Source organism: Centruroides sculpturatus, unplaced genomic scaffold, assembly GCF_000671375.1.
Source record: "Centruroides sculpturatus isolate CEXI.00-Female unplaced genomic scaffold, Cexi_2.0 scaffold236, whole genome shotgun sequence".
Taxonomy (NCBI): domain Eukaryota; kingdom Metazoa; phylum Arthropoda; class Arachnida; order Scorpiones; family Buthidae; genus Centruroides; species Centruroides sculpturatus.
Window position 1 is genome coordinate 364,458 of NW_019384403.1, and position 16,367 is coordinate 380,824.

A 16,367-nucleotide genomic window follows, 5' to 3' on the forward strand; every position below is an offset into this window, starting at 1 on the left:
ATCATATTAGATTGCGCCACACGGAATTTTAAAAGTTGCCGAGTGTGTTAAGTAACTCGAAATTACATTTATCTTAAAACATAACGTTTCATTTAACTTAAAACGTGGATAATATACGGATTGTTTTATATAATAATATTCGAAACGATAAACCAAGTTGAATACTGTATAATTGACGGTCGGATGGCCGAGCGATCAAGGAGGCAGTCTACCGCTCTTGGGTACCAGAGATTGGATCCTGACGTGTCGAAAAATCTTTGGGGAAAATTCGGTGTAATGCTCCGTAAGAAGATATCGGGCCCCGTTTTCTCCACCCGGTTGCCCCATTGTGGTACCGGCCGAACCCATAATGGGCTTCTTAAAAAGGCACTCTTATTAACCTCTGGTCGGATAGAGTTAATTAAAATTACTATTTTAACTTAAATTCAATACCAATAATATGCTGCTTTACATTACCCCTTTAATTTCGCCATATTTTTTCTTTTATAATGTCTATGTAGCCTTTTTATTATATTTTAATTTAAAACGTTTTACTGCTTACTTAATATAAAATTTTATTAGGTATTTATTGTACATTAAAAACCACGTGCCACTATTACACCGATAACACAAACGTACCTTCTACCATGTAGATAATATTATGTTCGATATAATTTTATGTATTTTTTCAGGTGAATGCATTCAATTTACTACAGAATAAATATCAACAGACTGGTAGCTATATCAATACATTACGATTTCTGTATGTATACTGTGTATATTATGCTTTATTTTATTTTTACTTTTATTATATATGACATAGAATTGTTGTTATACGTTACTACATTTTATCACGAAGTATTATTCCAGTTTCAATTCTTTATTGTCGTGTTACACACAATAATTAAGACAGACAACAGCAGTGCAATAATCATGTGGAATAATGCATTTTTCGTGAGGACAGCAGTCTGCATCAGAGGAACAATTTTTATCTCTAAAATGTAAAGTTTTATATGCATAATGAATATTGAATAGTTAAAAAATAAATAAAATTGTAGTTAAACTTACCTTTTGTTGCAGACCTCTTCCTTCTCGTCTTTTAGCAGAAAATAATTAAAATTAATTTTAATGTTTGTGTGATTAAATACAAATTAGTATCCATTATTATTATTATTATTATTAACATCATTTTCTATAAATATCGTAAATAAACAGTAATATATTTACCCGAAACGCAAGAAGAGCAATCTTGTATTTTCAATGAAAGAAGAGGAGTAAAGTGGTGTTAGAATCGACTCTATTTATATAAATACTGAAATAATTAAAAATGTGGCCCAAATTAACACTTGTAAGCACTGATATCTTTTCTGTTTCCACGTAGAAAATAATGCCAGTTGTAAATTTATTGTATCTGTAAGAGCACGAATACAAATTTTGTTTTAAAATTAAATATTTATATATTCAAGTTTGCGATATAATTTTTAAAATTGTCGCCATATATCCGTGGGTAAATGTTAACATTCAAAATTGTAAGAAACTGAGTTTTAATTCTATTCACATCACCCGTTCATAATGGGGAGTATTAACCGGGTCATCATTCTCTATCTTCTGTCACGCTTCTAATCTCATTATGACTCGGAATAAAGAAACCATGCTTAATAAACACTGCGAAACAATGGTGTATGAGATGGTGTAACGTAGATTTGTATTTAAAAATTTGTCAGTTTAATCGTGATAATGCAGAGGTACCGAATTCTTGAATAAAATAATCTCATAAACTCTATGAATTTGCTTGTTATTCGAGTGTTGTGCTCTAATTTGGCAGGTGCCACAGGAATTGGCGAGGTGATTTGTTCCGGTGACACGTTTAGAAATATGATACTTCTAAACCCACAATACGAAAGTGATCCCGAAACTAATAGTGCCACTTTTGCATCAAATAATTCAATTTAATAATTGTAATTTTGAAATAAATTGAATTTTTATAGATTAAAGACAAAGTTATTGAAAACTCGCAGGATAAAGCAGAAATGTTAATCTAAATATATGTAGATTATACATATAATGATTTAAACTTACTATTTTAAATAAATACATACTGTACTTATCCTCGATCGAAATTTGCAAGATTTTCTAACAGATGATCTCAAAAGCAACATAAGAATGAAAGAAAAATAAAAACTCTTTATCTGATGGCGAACATTGCGTGACTTTAAAGTTATGGTGACATTCGCTATCTGGTCAAATCAATCAGACTTCTTTGCGATTATCGGTATTATAAATTATGAAATGAATTATTCAGTCCTATAGTTTTCACAATACGCTTTATTACGAATTAAGTAAAAATAGAACTAATAAATTACATTGTTTAAATTACGTAACAGAAAGTTCAATCCTCAGAATGTCGTTTTGGGCAAGAAGAAAAAGAAATCACACATACAAATCCTTATTCGCATACCTATAATTATGCTATGATATCGTACAAATTTCTGTCTCATAATAATTTAAATAATTTTGACTTAACCTGTCTTTTAGGACTTTCAGGCTTTCAACTCTACCTTTATTCAATGTATTCCAAACAAGTCATATGTTTTTAATCAGATGTTTACTGTTAAATTAATTAACCGAGTGAAACAATTTTCATAATGTAAATGTAGTCGTATATTATATTTTTAACAAGTAAAAAAAAACAATTAAAGAAATAATACAAGACACGTTTAAAATTTAAAATAAATTAGCGGTATTAACAATACGAATTGTACTTTCCCGGTGTTCGTTAGTGCGTGCGTGGAAGAAACGATTTTGTTCACCCTCTTTGAAGCTTAATAATTCTTGTACTTTTTGTCAAAATTTTCTGAAATTTTGCAGGAAGGTTTGTGTATTAGGAGGATTAATTCTGTTAAAATTAGGTTATGAATATTCTAGAGGGTGGGGAGATAGAGTGTCGTGTGTCATATATGAAGTAAGGTCGATCTTAATGACGATTTTACTTGTTATTAACATTTATAATTTTTATAAACCTTCTTACATTCAAAATTAAGTTTTTTTTTCATTTTAGAATAGTTGAAAATATAAAAAGTTTTTTAATAAAACATGATTAAAGACCAAATGTTGCCGGGAAAGTTAAGCAACTCGTTCCTGGATATATTTCGTGTTTATAGTACCTAAATAGAAATCAATTTTCTTTAGAAAAACCTACCGGGAGACATCGCCTAAGTGTTGCATTGTTGTATATAAACAAAAAAAAACAAACATACAGAATAGAATTTAACATCAATTGTTTAATTATTCTTCATATGTATAACACAAACATATGTTTCTGGTGTTTCCATGTTTTCATAATGTACATCTTCCACGTGTATAACCTGCAGCGGTGCAACTATTATCACACTGTGAATCTTTCAAACTACCATCACAATCACAAAATGTTTTCGTACTTAGTTTTCTATCATTTCCTATTTACATTTTTTATTGATTAGTGTCATTATAAAAATCTAAGAAATAATGATAAAGCATAACACTTATTAAAAATAAATTCTACTGTGCATAATATCAGTGCAAAAAGTAGAAATTTCTTGATATACGCCATATTGCAACACTGAATTCACCAATGTAGTAAAAGAATCAAGGTATTTAAGTGTAAAGAAATATAAAAAATATGGATCTTAACGTGGGAAATGGGAACATGAATCATAACTGATGCTTAATATTTACTTCGTGGTCCCTTACTCTCACGTCCAATCGCTGGAATTTAAGAATTAATGTCCATGCCCTTTTAGAGGAATGAATTGGGAATTTTTCCTTAACCCAGAGAAAACTTAGGAACCGTAATGCTGTAATGGTTCTTACCCCTATGAAACGAATGTTACTTTTACTGTTTTTAGACTACATTTTATTGATTAAAAAACATATTACTTATTTTATTTCTTTGAAAATAATGCAAACGATGCCCTCTTTATTCAAAATCTTATACAAGAACTTTATATGGCCTTGATATCTATAAATTTATTTGAATATTCGATTAATAAAATACTCTCGTGTATTATTAACTAAATAAGTAAGAACTTAACGTAAAAATGAAGCATTACTTACGTAGATACGAGTAAAAATTTGGAAAAATCCAAAAATGCGAGCGATTAAATTACTACAAAATTAATGGTTAATCTCTGTGTTTTGATGTTATCTATATATATAATTGAGACGAGTTGATAATAATAATCAGCACAGAGCCCAAACGGTTAGAAGTTGAAATTTGAAATTTGGTACACAGTTAGAATACGTCACGAGAACGTACACTAAGAAGGGATTTTTCCAAATACCTCCCCACGGGGGAGAGAGACAGGATTAAGCCTTAACACTTCCATGAACAATGGAAGCGTTAAGTAACAACGGAAGTGTCAACAGTGGAAGTGTTACATAACAATGGAATTGTTAAGAGAAAGCAACGTGCAAGACGCAGATGCAGTTTTTTTTCGTTTTTGTGGGAAACCAGACATATTTTTAGACCAATCTAAAAATTCTCTAATTAGTCCGGAAACGGGAACCAATTTTTGCATTTTGTGAAAACGGGAAAGGTTGACTATAACTTATCAATAATAATCTTAATCTTTGCTATCGTTACTTTTGCCCGAGCAACTCCGGGCCTACCTGCTAGTTTTATATAAATTCTTCTTTACCCGGAATAATTAGTTGCAATTATTCAAGAAACATGACTAGACTAAATGGTATAATTACGTTTAAGTAATAGTTTATAATTAATTTTTTTGAATGATAAATGTTATTAACCTAATTTTTAATGGAAAAATAAATGAAATCACTAAAATTATTTCATTTTCATCTTGAAATATTTATAAGTGATGATGAATTGTTTGTTTGAACAATTAATTTGTCTTCGTTAAATTATGGTTAGGCATTATCGGACATAAAGTATGGTGATAAGGCTCATTCTCAAAAGAATTCTGTACATAATTCTGGTTATAAGTAGGGCAATTACTGGAGGATCGATTATAGAAGTTGATATTTGATCCTCCCCGAAGATCTTTATTTTTGGACTGGGGATTCTTTAGAACGACGTAAAATCCATAAAAATTACGGAGGATTTCTGTATGAATATTATTAGTTTGTGATGCTACTAAATTTTGGTGGTTAAATATCGATGTGGTATGAAGATAGAAGGAGTCGTGTGTCATATGTAGAGTAGTGTCGGACTTAATGAAGATTTTACTGGTTATTAGCATTTGCGAGTTTTATAAAATACATCATACCCTCAGAATTAAGCTTTCTGTAATGTTATAATATTTCGGTGTTTGTCCCTCACTACTCGGTCGCTCCTTTATGGGCCTGGCCAAGTCCATAATTAGCTTGCTTAAAGAGGCCTTCTTAGTGCCGACAGGGCGGACAAAATTAATTAAAATTACTATTTTGACTAAATTCAATGCAGGTTTAATTAAATTACTACACTATAAATGACAACCCTCTGTTTGTTGCTAATTGGATTGCAATTTTGAAATTGAAGATCTATAGATTCCGACTATTGTCCGTTTGTCAGCCGTTTGTCTTTAATCTCGACACTGGAGTTAGATAAATGAAAATGTTGTCCAGATATGGTATTTATCAAATTGAATTATATTATATAATGGTAAGCTTAGAGCCGTCATCCCGGATTAACAATATACGAACTTCCAGCACTTACATTTTATACAGTCATAATAAGAAATTTATGTCAGTCGTAGAGCAGGCATATATTTACTTTCTGATGTAAAATTTTAGAGAGAAACTTTTGGATATATTTTCGAAGCCTGCCGGATAATCGAGGAAATGAAAACGTCAGTCTACCGTAATGAGAATCCAGAATCAAATTCGGATTCAACATCAGAAAATTTTTCTGTCTGTTCCAGATATGTCACGTCTGTTCTAACAGTTATCGTGTTCAACCTGGAAGCAAAAGAAGCAAGTTACCCTGAATCTTGGGAAATTGTGGGCTCCAAAACAATGTTTATTTCGTTTATGTCCTCAATGCTATAAGACTGCGATATGTATTTTACTCAAGGCACACGTTACTCTGAGGACAGCACTGCCCATTCCATCTGCTGGTCTTTTTGAGTATTTCGTCAAATTCACAATGGTCCTACGAAAGTGGACGAGTGGATAAAACAACCGAATGATCGCTGCTTCTCGCTGTTGGTCGTAGATCCGCATCGTCCAGTGGCAGAGGTTTTTGGGTTTTCTTCACGTGTTTAACATATAAGCAGTTTTCGTAGAAAGTCTCCCTTAATATCGCTTGTGGATTTCGTTGCCGTATGAAATTAACCCAAAGCTAAAAATCTATAAAAGCCCTCCTAGTGTCCTCGGGGCGAAAAGTTCAATGGGGAAAATACAATGGGGAAAATGGGGAAAGAATATTTTCATTTAGTACTCCTATTTATATGTTTTCAATCCTCATAACACAATTTTCTTTGTTTTTAAGCTTAAATTACATTTAATTATTAAGTAAATATTTTATTTATTTGATTTTAGTTTTCAAATTAAAATAATTTGATACCAGAAAAACTAATTTAGCAAATTGAATTATTTTATATTTTCGATAAATAACCATAAAATTTTAGAAAAAAAAACAAAAATATAGACCTATGTACAATGAGGAATTTGATTATTTGAAAATATCAAATAACAAACATATGAAAAAACTATAAATTAGTAGTGTTTTATTGTGTAATTTACCATTTTAAACATACAAGGGAGTATCTGTAAGTATGGCAAATGTTTGTAAACTTATCATAAATTCGTCCATTTGGTTAATAATTTAAAATTTATTTATTGACTCAGCCCTGTGGGCGCGACTGGTCCTTTCTATTCGTACCCATTGTGGCCTAGGCCGAGTAGTTCGGGACTGAAATCCACATATTTCGGAGGAATTTTCTATTCCAGATTCGAGTCCGGTTATACAGAGCGGTAGACTGATGCCTTAAACGTTTCGGCAATATTTCCTTTAAAAAATAGANAAAAGATTTCTTGTATATTTAACTTTTTCCACCCTGTTGGCACTAAAAGAGCCTGTTTTATAGATGGGAATCGACATATCCGGACAGACCATCTCTAAAAAATTCCATAAGATTTTTCAACCCGTCTAGAGCAGTAAGCTGCCATCTTGACCGCTCGACTATTCGACTGTCAATGCAAAAAAAAAACACTAAGACATACTAGTACAAAATCGATATTGAGTGTGACGCTATCTGTTATAAGATTTTCTTTAAAAATAACTTTTATATTATTAATTATTCAAAAATGGCAAAAAGCTTCATTTTAAGTCTAGAAGTGAGTTTTATTAGCAATTGTAAATGCTAATAACAAGTAAAATCTTTATTAAGTCTGACACTACTCGAGATACACACGACTCTCTTTATCTCTCCACTTCCTCACTCTTTAACCACCAAATTTTAATATCATAAATGCCCCTTATATCCAAGCTTCTTTGACAAATTTCGTTTCATAACCATTACTCTATTTTGAGGTATTAAACGTCCGGTTATACAGAGCGGTAGACTGATGCCTTAAACGTTTCGGCAATATTTCCTTTAAAAAATAGACAACAAACAAACTTAGAAAGGAATTGGATTAATTTGATGAGATAAGGCAACTCAACAGTGGGGCAATATACTAGGGAGAGCCTTTTGAAAAGATTTTTTATATGAAACTTATCCCCAATAAGTGTTAGAAACGTGAAGAAACCGGAAAACTCTACATTGCCAGCCCGTTTTTCAGATGCGAACACGCGACTGACTATGCTGTTTAGTTGTTATTTTTTCACTTTGCCACTGGTAGCCAACTTATAAAGTAGTGAAACATAGCCATATGTGGGGAGTTATATAATCCTCCTAAATAATTTTGTTTGGTATGTTAAAACCACTCGACATCCTGGATTAAATCCAAGCAAGCAACTCTCTAAGAATTGGTCACGAGTTATCTATCTCGGATCCATCAAAATTCGGCCAGATTAATCATGGGCTCGACCTACAATGGTCTAATACGATCGAGAGATCAAATTTTAATTTTTTTAAATCGTGTTTAATGCTTTATATTTTTTCAGAGTTTGCTTTCTACTCTGATTGGAATTATGAAGTTTTTATTCATTATTGTACTGTTATGCACATCTGACTTCTTTTCAGGTAAGCAACATGTAAATTATAATTATTAGATTTACTATTAAAGCAATTTACATTTTCTTAATAGGTAAAGCTCAAATACTAGTTACAAGGTATCTTCGTCAATGTAGTAATGTGTATGATTCTAAGTCATGTAAAATAGATTGCTTATATACGTCTTATACCAATGGACGTTGTGAAACTTTTTCTCGTGATTCCCCAATTCAATTATGTATTTGCACTAAATTTGTTTCAGAATAATGCATTACTATGAAATCATATGCTTTATTTGTATAAATAATAATAATAATAATAATAATAATAATGGTTAGATCGGGGATGCCTCTTTGGGGAGACGGAAGGATTCATGATTGCCATACAGGATCAGGTCATAAATACTAAAAACTACAGAAAACACATACTCAAAGATACAACACTCACAAATGACACATGCAGAAAATGTCACATCATGCCAGAAACTATACAACACATCACTTCTGGGTGCAAGCTCTTGGCANATTATTCAAAAATGGCAAAAAGCTTCATTTTAAGTCTAGAAGTGAGTTTTATTAGCAATTGTAAATGCTAATAACAAGTAAAATCTTTATTAAGTCTGACACTACTCGAGATACACACGACTCTCTTTATCTCTCCACTTCCTCACTCTTTAACCACCAAATTTTAATATCATAAATGCCCCTTATATCCAAGCTTCTTTGACAAATTTCGTTTCATAACCATTACTCTATTTTGAGGTATTAAACGTTTTATATACGGTAACATACATAAACACACATACCTATATACATGCCCAATTTCCCCCCTTTTGATTATTTGGGTTTCAGAAAGTCTCAAAACGTGGAAATTTGCCAAAAATCTCAGAGGGTGAAATTAGACACGATTTTAGTACTTTCCCTTGTTATGTATACACGGTAGCGGGGAAACTGTCAAATAGAGATAAATTAGATAAACTTTGCTGTAAATTACAATGTACTCTAAAGTATATTTACATCAAAATCAAGCAGGTGACACTGCAGTCTTAAACGAAACTCTTATACAGCTATTTATTATTAATGAAAACTTTCTTTATTATTTATTTTATATGCCAGATAATCAATCAAACCCGCTCATGTGTTATTTACAAATAATTTTTCAAAATTTATTCTTTGGTATTTTTATGGGTTTACAACTCGCCCACAATGGGTTTAATTTGAGAACGGTTTTATGGTATACACCGAGTATAAAGTGTTGATGACTTCCATTAACTCTGATTTATATTATACATACGTATAGTATGTATAATATAAAATTAGCGTTTGCGCATAGACTGTATTGATCTTATTGTGGTTCATAGGTTTCTACAGTAGGAACCGCTTAAGACTTTAGGTTGTTGCGAAACCTTATTTAGGTGTTCCGGAAAACTCCGTGTGGCCAACCGTTGGCCAGGAGCGAACCCACGACCAACTACCAGTGTTCAGTGGTTTAATCCACTTGGTGGACACTAGTGGCCATAAATTATACTTAATTTAACCGATGAAAGAATAGTAATATTGCGGACATCTTTTGCCTCCCAGCCACCCCATTGTGTACCTGGCTGAACCCACGATGGGCTTGTAGAAAAGCGCACAAATTGCTTCCAGGACGAATAAAGTTTTAAAAAATAACACATAGATAACGAAAAATTATTTATATTATTGAAATTGAAAATCATATAAATGAAAAAAATCAATGTTGAAAAAGTAAAAAATTTTTAAATTAACCTTTAGCTAGGGCCTCCCGGAGGTAAAAGTAGCAATTTACACTTTATCCTGGAAATTATGGCCTTCAATACAATATTTCATTCATTTACTTCCTTATTGTTATAAGACTCCAATATGTACTTTGCCCGTTATTTTCTAGGCAGCCCTGTTCTTACCACCCGGCCATTCCATTGTAAAACTGGCTATATCAGATCGTAGGTCCGTGGCTCGCCAACTAATTGACCATGCAGAGTTTCTAGGTTTTCTTCAGTTGGTCATAAAACGTCCTATTCTTTGCATGCCTTTACCCATGTATTATGTTGCTGTATGCAATTAATCCAAAACCAGAACCTGAAGAGGCCTCTTAGTACAGTACTTCAAAGGCGAAAAGTTTTATTAAAACGAACTATATGTGTCCTTAAGGCTTGGTTTGTTTTCTTAGTTACGGCAGCCGAGGAGAATACCTTCAGGAAGAATTTTTAAGAGAAACTTCTCCTATCTCGTTGTTAGAAACGTGTAAAAACCAAGCGTGACCAGCTCTTTTCCGAGGCGCGAAACCACAACCGAACTCACAGTGTTCGTGGAACGAAGACCGCTTGACCACTGGTAGGCGGTATTCATTATTGTACTATTATGTACATCTGATTTCCTTTCAGGTAAGCAAGATGTAAATTACGATTATCGCATTTACTATTAAATTACTTTACATTTACCTTAAGATAATGTAATTTATTTAATAGGTAACGCCGAAATGCAAATTACAAGTTATTTTCGTGTTTGTGTGGAGGGGCACGATTTTGAAGCTTAATAACTTCTGTGCTTTTTGTCGAAAATTTCTGAAATTTTGCAGGAAGGTGTGTGTATTAAAGGGATTGATGTATTAGGAAGGGTTAAAGATCAAGAGGGTGGAGAGATAATGCGGGTCGTGTGTATCTCGACTAGAGTCGAACTTAAAGGCGAATTTACTCGTTATTAGCATTTACAAATTTTATGAAATACGTCTTTACCCTCGAAATTGAGATTTTACCATTTTGTAATAATTAAAAAGGTTTTAATAATAAAATATCATAATAAATGTCGCCGGGAAAGTTAAGCAACTCGATTTTTTTAACGGGCATAACCCTTATTCCAATCGTTAGATGGCCTGTTTGTTTTAAATGTGGTGCCTGTATTTTTATACAGTGAATTAATATACCCATTTATAGTATCCTTCGCCTATAAAATTGTATTACAGTACAGCTGTCCCTTGATAATCCGACAGGTATGGAACCAAAGGGGTGTCGGATTATCAAAAGTGTCCGGATTACTGAAAGAGATTACATATTTGGCATTGTTTTGCAAGTAGTAGTCTACAGTATTTCCTACTCCAACTGTTCGAACTGAACTACTCACGGAAAACACACGAAATGTGTTTCATCGTGTAAGAATTGAGTGGGGAGATTCACGTCGGGACATGCTTCTGTGCAAGCAGACACGTAACGGGGACGGGTACCTTGACGGGAGGTGTGTCGGACTACTGAGCATGTCGGATTAAAAAACGTCGGACTACTAAAGGACAGCTGTATTTTCTGATACGTATGTATGTTTTGAAAGTTAATATTCAGTTATTAAAGCTTAATCATTACTATTTCATAACAACTGAATTTCTCATGCCATATTTCTACGTTTCTATTGCAACTATTTTCAAGAAATCTTAAAGTAATAATAAAGCAAAACAAAATATTGTATAGCGTAACACGGAATACGATTTATACAAAACAATTATGTCACAAGATATATATTTAAAATACATTATTATTAAAGTATTATGTTATGTTAGTTTATAACATTATAGTTTCGAGAATTGTTTTTGTAGATTTTAATTTGTTTAATGTATAAAACAATAGTAAAATGAATAAACAACACGTAATTTCTAAAGCAATAATATTACGTAGTGAATATTTGAGCCATAATATTGATAACTCTCGAAATGTTTTAGTAATATTTTATACTTTTATTTTTATCTAATATAGAATCACTAATATGACGAGAATATTACAAAAATACGCCATTATGTAGAGGTTATTTTGTATGTATTTCAAGGAGAAATGATCCTACAAAAAAAGGCTTCCATTTAAAAATGGCCATTAATGGTAGTTCGATTGTATCAGCAAATTTAAGTGAACACAGTTGACCCCCCTATAACACTGTTAATAATTTCGTTTTATATGAATTCCATGTTATACGAGTCACTTAGATTTTACAAATACTTGTGCTCGGCTGTGAACGGCTCACGTATTTGTAAAATCTAAGTGACTCGTACAACACGGAATTCATATAAAACGGAATTATCAACAGTGTTATAGAGGGGTCGACTGTATTTTCAAGAAATTTACGTATGAAACTTTTTTGAAAATGTGCATTATCATTATACATTACGCTTTATAATGCTTAACCATAATTTAGCGAAGACAAATTAATTGTTTAAACAAAACAATTCATCATCACTTATAGGGATTTCAAGTTGAAAATGAAATAATTTCATTAATTTTTTCCATTAAAAATTACGAAAATGATAATTTATAACTTTAAAAATATTAATTATAAACAATTATTTAAAGTTAATATAATTTAGTCAAGTCATTTTTTTAAATAGTTGCAACTTGTTATTTCCAATAATGAAAACAATATAAAATACGTGGTAACACACACAGTTTAGAGTTTAGACTTTATACGTTAGTATCTTTGGATTTCTTCAAATTTTTACTTGTATATAAGTAAGTAATGCTTTGTTTTTACTTGTATATAAGTAAGTAATGCTTTGTTTTTACTTGTATATACGTAAGTAATGCTTTATTTTTACTTTAAACTCTTACTTATAAAATATTTTCGTATATTCTAAAGTGCAGAATTAGAACAGAGCTTATGCAATGTGTTAATTCTGAGTGTAGATTTTATAAATAGGTTTATCTCTAATTAAGTTATATTAAAAGAAAGTCATATACATTAACAAGGCGTGGATAGCTCATGTATGGAGCCTAGGATAGATTGTTAGCAGTCTTAATTCATTTTATAGGTGTAGGAACCGTTACCGCATTATGGCCCCCTGCGTTTTCACTGGGTTGGAGAAAAATTCCCAACTTATTCCTCTAGAAGGTCTTAAATTTTTAAATTAATAATAAATTCCTAAATATATCAACTGGCAGTTGGACGAAGATATAAAGGACCAACCTGTGGCTGTAGGTTCTAATCCTGTTGAGTTAACAAGTGTTTACGCTAGAATATGTTGAACTCCTACAATAGGGTGGACAGGAATGATAAAAGCAACGTATCGCTTTATCATTCGGAATAAACACGTGGTATCTAATTATTAATTACAACACTGAAGAATCCTGTTACATTATATGGCGGTTTATCGAAAGTAAATCTTTACCTCACGCCGATCGGAGTGAAGGCGACGTCACAGAAGAATGAAATTTTGAAATATTGTCTGCTATAAGGACCAAGATGGAGTTCGAATTTCAACGGTTTATGGTTACATTTTCTTTGAAGAACATGTTAAAAATTGAATGTGACGAACCGATTATATCTTGTGACTGTAGGTAGTTGTGTGCTGAGTAAATTTTTCATATTTACATTAGAAAAATCCGGCAATGAGTAGCGTTAACTTTCCTGGAAAAAATTCATAAACGTTAAAATTGTGTGTTGCTTCATCTGTTATAAGATTTTATTATGAATAAATGTTAATAACCAGTAAAATCGTCATTAAGTCCGACCCTACTAGAAATACATACGACCACTATTATCTCCTCACCACCTCGAGCTTTAACCACCAAAATTTAACAGTATCAATCCCCCTAATACAAGAACCTCCCTGCCAAATTCCAGAAAGTTTCCACAAGAGGAACAGGAGTTATTAAGCATCAAATTGGGTGAACAAAATCGCGCCTCCCACACACTAATACAGAAAAACAACCCAAATGTTTGCATTTCTCAACGTTTCAAGGTCCCCTGCGTCCAAAAATGTAAAACTCTTGGGGGGGTATATTTTTTGACTTAGCTCCATACTTTTCCTGTGTATATAACTATATATAACAGTAGAGAAAGTAATAAGAAAAATATGAAGTACAGTCGACCCCCCTATAATGAGGTAGATATGTTCCATTTTATAAGAATTTCACGTTGTAGGAATCCTTAAATACATGAACCAATCACTGACGGCACGTGTGCAGTTTACGGACTACGGCTGTTTGAAAGGTTTTCTTCCATAAAATTAATCGATTCTAGACTAATTTGACTCAACATTTCCAAATCACGTATAATTTTTTTGGGAATAATCCATATAAACTATGCTATAAACAAAAAATTGTAGGATTACTTACCGAGTGTGCACCGTTCGACGACGCCATTGCTTAAGCTTGTTTTCGTCGCGGAGTGACGCATCGAACGGCAGGCACGTGCTTCCTGATAAATTATTTTTTTGCGAAAACTTTGCTGAACTTTTGAGACATCATTAATATAAATATAATTTTTATGGCCGTTAAATAATAAATGTTTTTTTGGTAGGTCCGCTGCTAATTTAAACTCAATGATTTGTGCAATATCCGCTATTGGTCTAGATTCGACCAATGCTGTCGCGACACGAGTCGGCGATGACGTTTTACCGCGTTATACGTGTCTCTTTTAGCGTCTTTATGCGAATACGGCCGCAATTTTTTCGCCGTGATCTACGAATCCGCATTATATGAACCCGTTTTATATGGGGGTCTACTGTATACTTATAAGTTGTTGACTTCATCGGCGTGAGGTGGCGATTTTCTGTTGATTGTACTGTACTTGTACTGTACATTCTGAGTATCACTTGCCGTCACATCTCGCACGCGTAAGAAACGTAGCCCACTTGTCGTATGCAAATTTTCCTTCAAATCAGCTCCTTAAGTTCTGTTGATACACAATAACAACCCTGTTAATTGTATTAATATTTAATTAAATCATTTTCAGACTTACGACGGTCTATATTTGAAGCGATATCTCGATAAATATTCCTAAATAAAACTATATTTATTCAATTATAGTCGATACTTTTATGTGTAATGTGGATTTCCCATGTTCAGATCTGTATTTTCATAATTATTTACACTTAAATACCTTGTTTTTTTTAATAGATTCATCAATCCTGTGTTGCAATATGGCGTACATCATCAAATTTCTACTCTTTGCACTGATATTATGTGGGATTTCTTCACATATAGCTGAATCTCGTCCTGGTAAGTGTTTTGTTTTGCCATTTCTATGGAAAACTTGCCACTGTTTAGGTGTTACTAACCCTGAAAACAGCAGGCAATTGTTAATTAAATTTTAATTTATATTCTTAACGTTGCTTTTATACTTTTTACAGATGATTCCGATGAAAAATTTCTCAAGTTTCTTCGTTTCTGCGAAGAAAATTTTAATTTAACTCAGTGTAATATGACCTGTATAGGAATGGACTACCTGGTCGGCGATTGTATTAACTACCCTACTGAAGAATCACGTCCTATATGCTTATGTACTATACACAAGGACATACAAAACGTTAATCAATAATACACTTGATACGCATAATAATGAAATTCTCAATGTATTGATACTTTCAGAGAACACTTGACAATCTGTATTCATTTATGTAATTATATACATATATTTGTATGTAATAAATGTATTATTTACAGAATAACATTTCATTAAAACATTGTTAATTTACTTTTTTCCATAAAAATTTATTTAACAGAATATTTTCTAAATTTGTAAAGTTCATATAATTTATATAAAGACAGATTGCTTTTACTAAATATAGATATATTATGGATAATTCTATTAAGACAAAAACTCATATCATGATAAATAACTATAACTGCCAACAAAGGATTAAAAGCTTAAAACACACAGCAGTATTGATTTCTTGTGAACAGAGTTGAAAGAATAATGCTCGAATCTATCTAAGTGCAATCTGAAATTTATGTGAACTTTAGAAGTAGATTTGCTCCTGAAGTTATGGTGAAGGTATGTTGAAGTTATGGCAAAATTATGCTGAAGTTATGGTGAAGTTATAATGAATATATGCTGAATTTATGCTGATGTTATGNACAAAGGATTAAAAGCTTCTTAAAACACACAGCAGTATTGATTTCTTGTGAACAGAGTTGAAAGAATAATGCTCGAATCTATCTAAGTGCAATCTGAAATTTATGTGAACTTTAGAAGTAGATTTGCTCCTGAAGTTATGGTGAAGGTATGTTGAAGTTATGGCAAAATTATGCTGAAGTTATGGTGAAGTTATAATGAATATATGCTGAATTTATGCTGATGTTATGGTGAACTTATGCTAAAATTATACTGAAAGTATGCTGAAGTTATGGTGAAAGTATAGTGAAAGTATGCTGAAGTTATGCTGAAAGTATAGTAAAAGTATGCTGAAGTTATGGTGAAAGTATAGTGAAAGTATGCTGAAGTTATGGTGAAAGTATAGTAAAAGTATGCTGAAGTTATG

General features: G+C 32.1%; 1 long non-coding RNA gene across 2 annotated transcripts; it reads right to left on the reverse strand.

Moving 5' to 3' along the window:
* Positions 1-696: 696 nt before the first annotated feature.
* LOC111618714 lies at positions 697-2,235 on the reverse strand. Of its 2 annotated transcripts, none has more exons than XR_002755623.1 (4): positions 2,079-2,235; positions 1,207-1,390; positions 1,048-1,075; positions 697-973 (listed from the first exon to the last, which is right to left on the reverse strand). It is a non-coding gene; the product is annotated as an uncharacterized LOC111618714 (long non-coding RNA). The 2 variants fall into 2 exon arrangements; XR_002755624.1 differs by having other exon boundaries at positions 2,059-2,090.
* Positions 2,236-16,367: the final 14,132 nt, after the last annotated feature.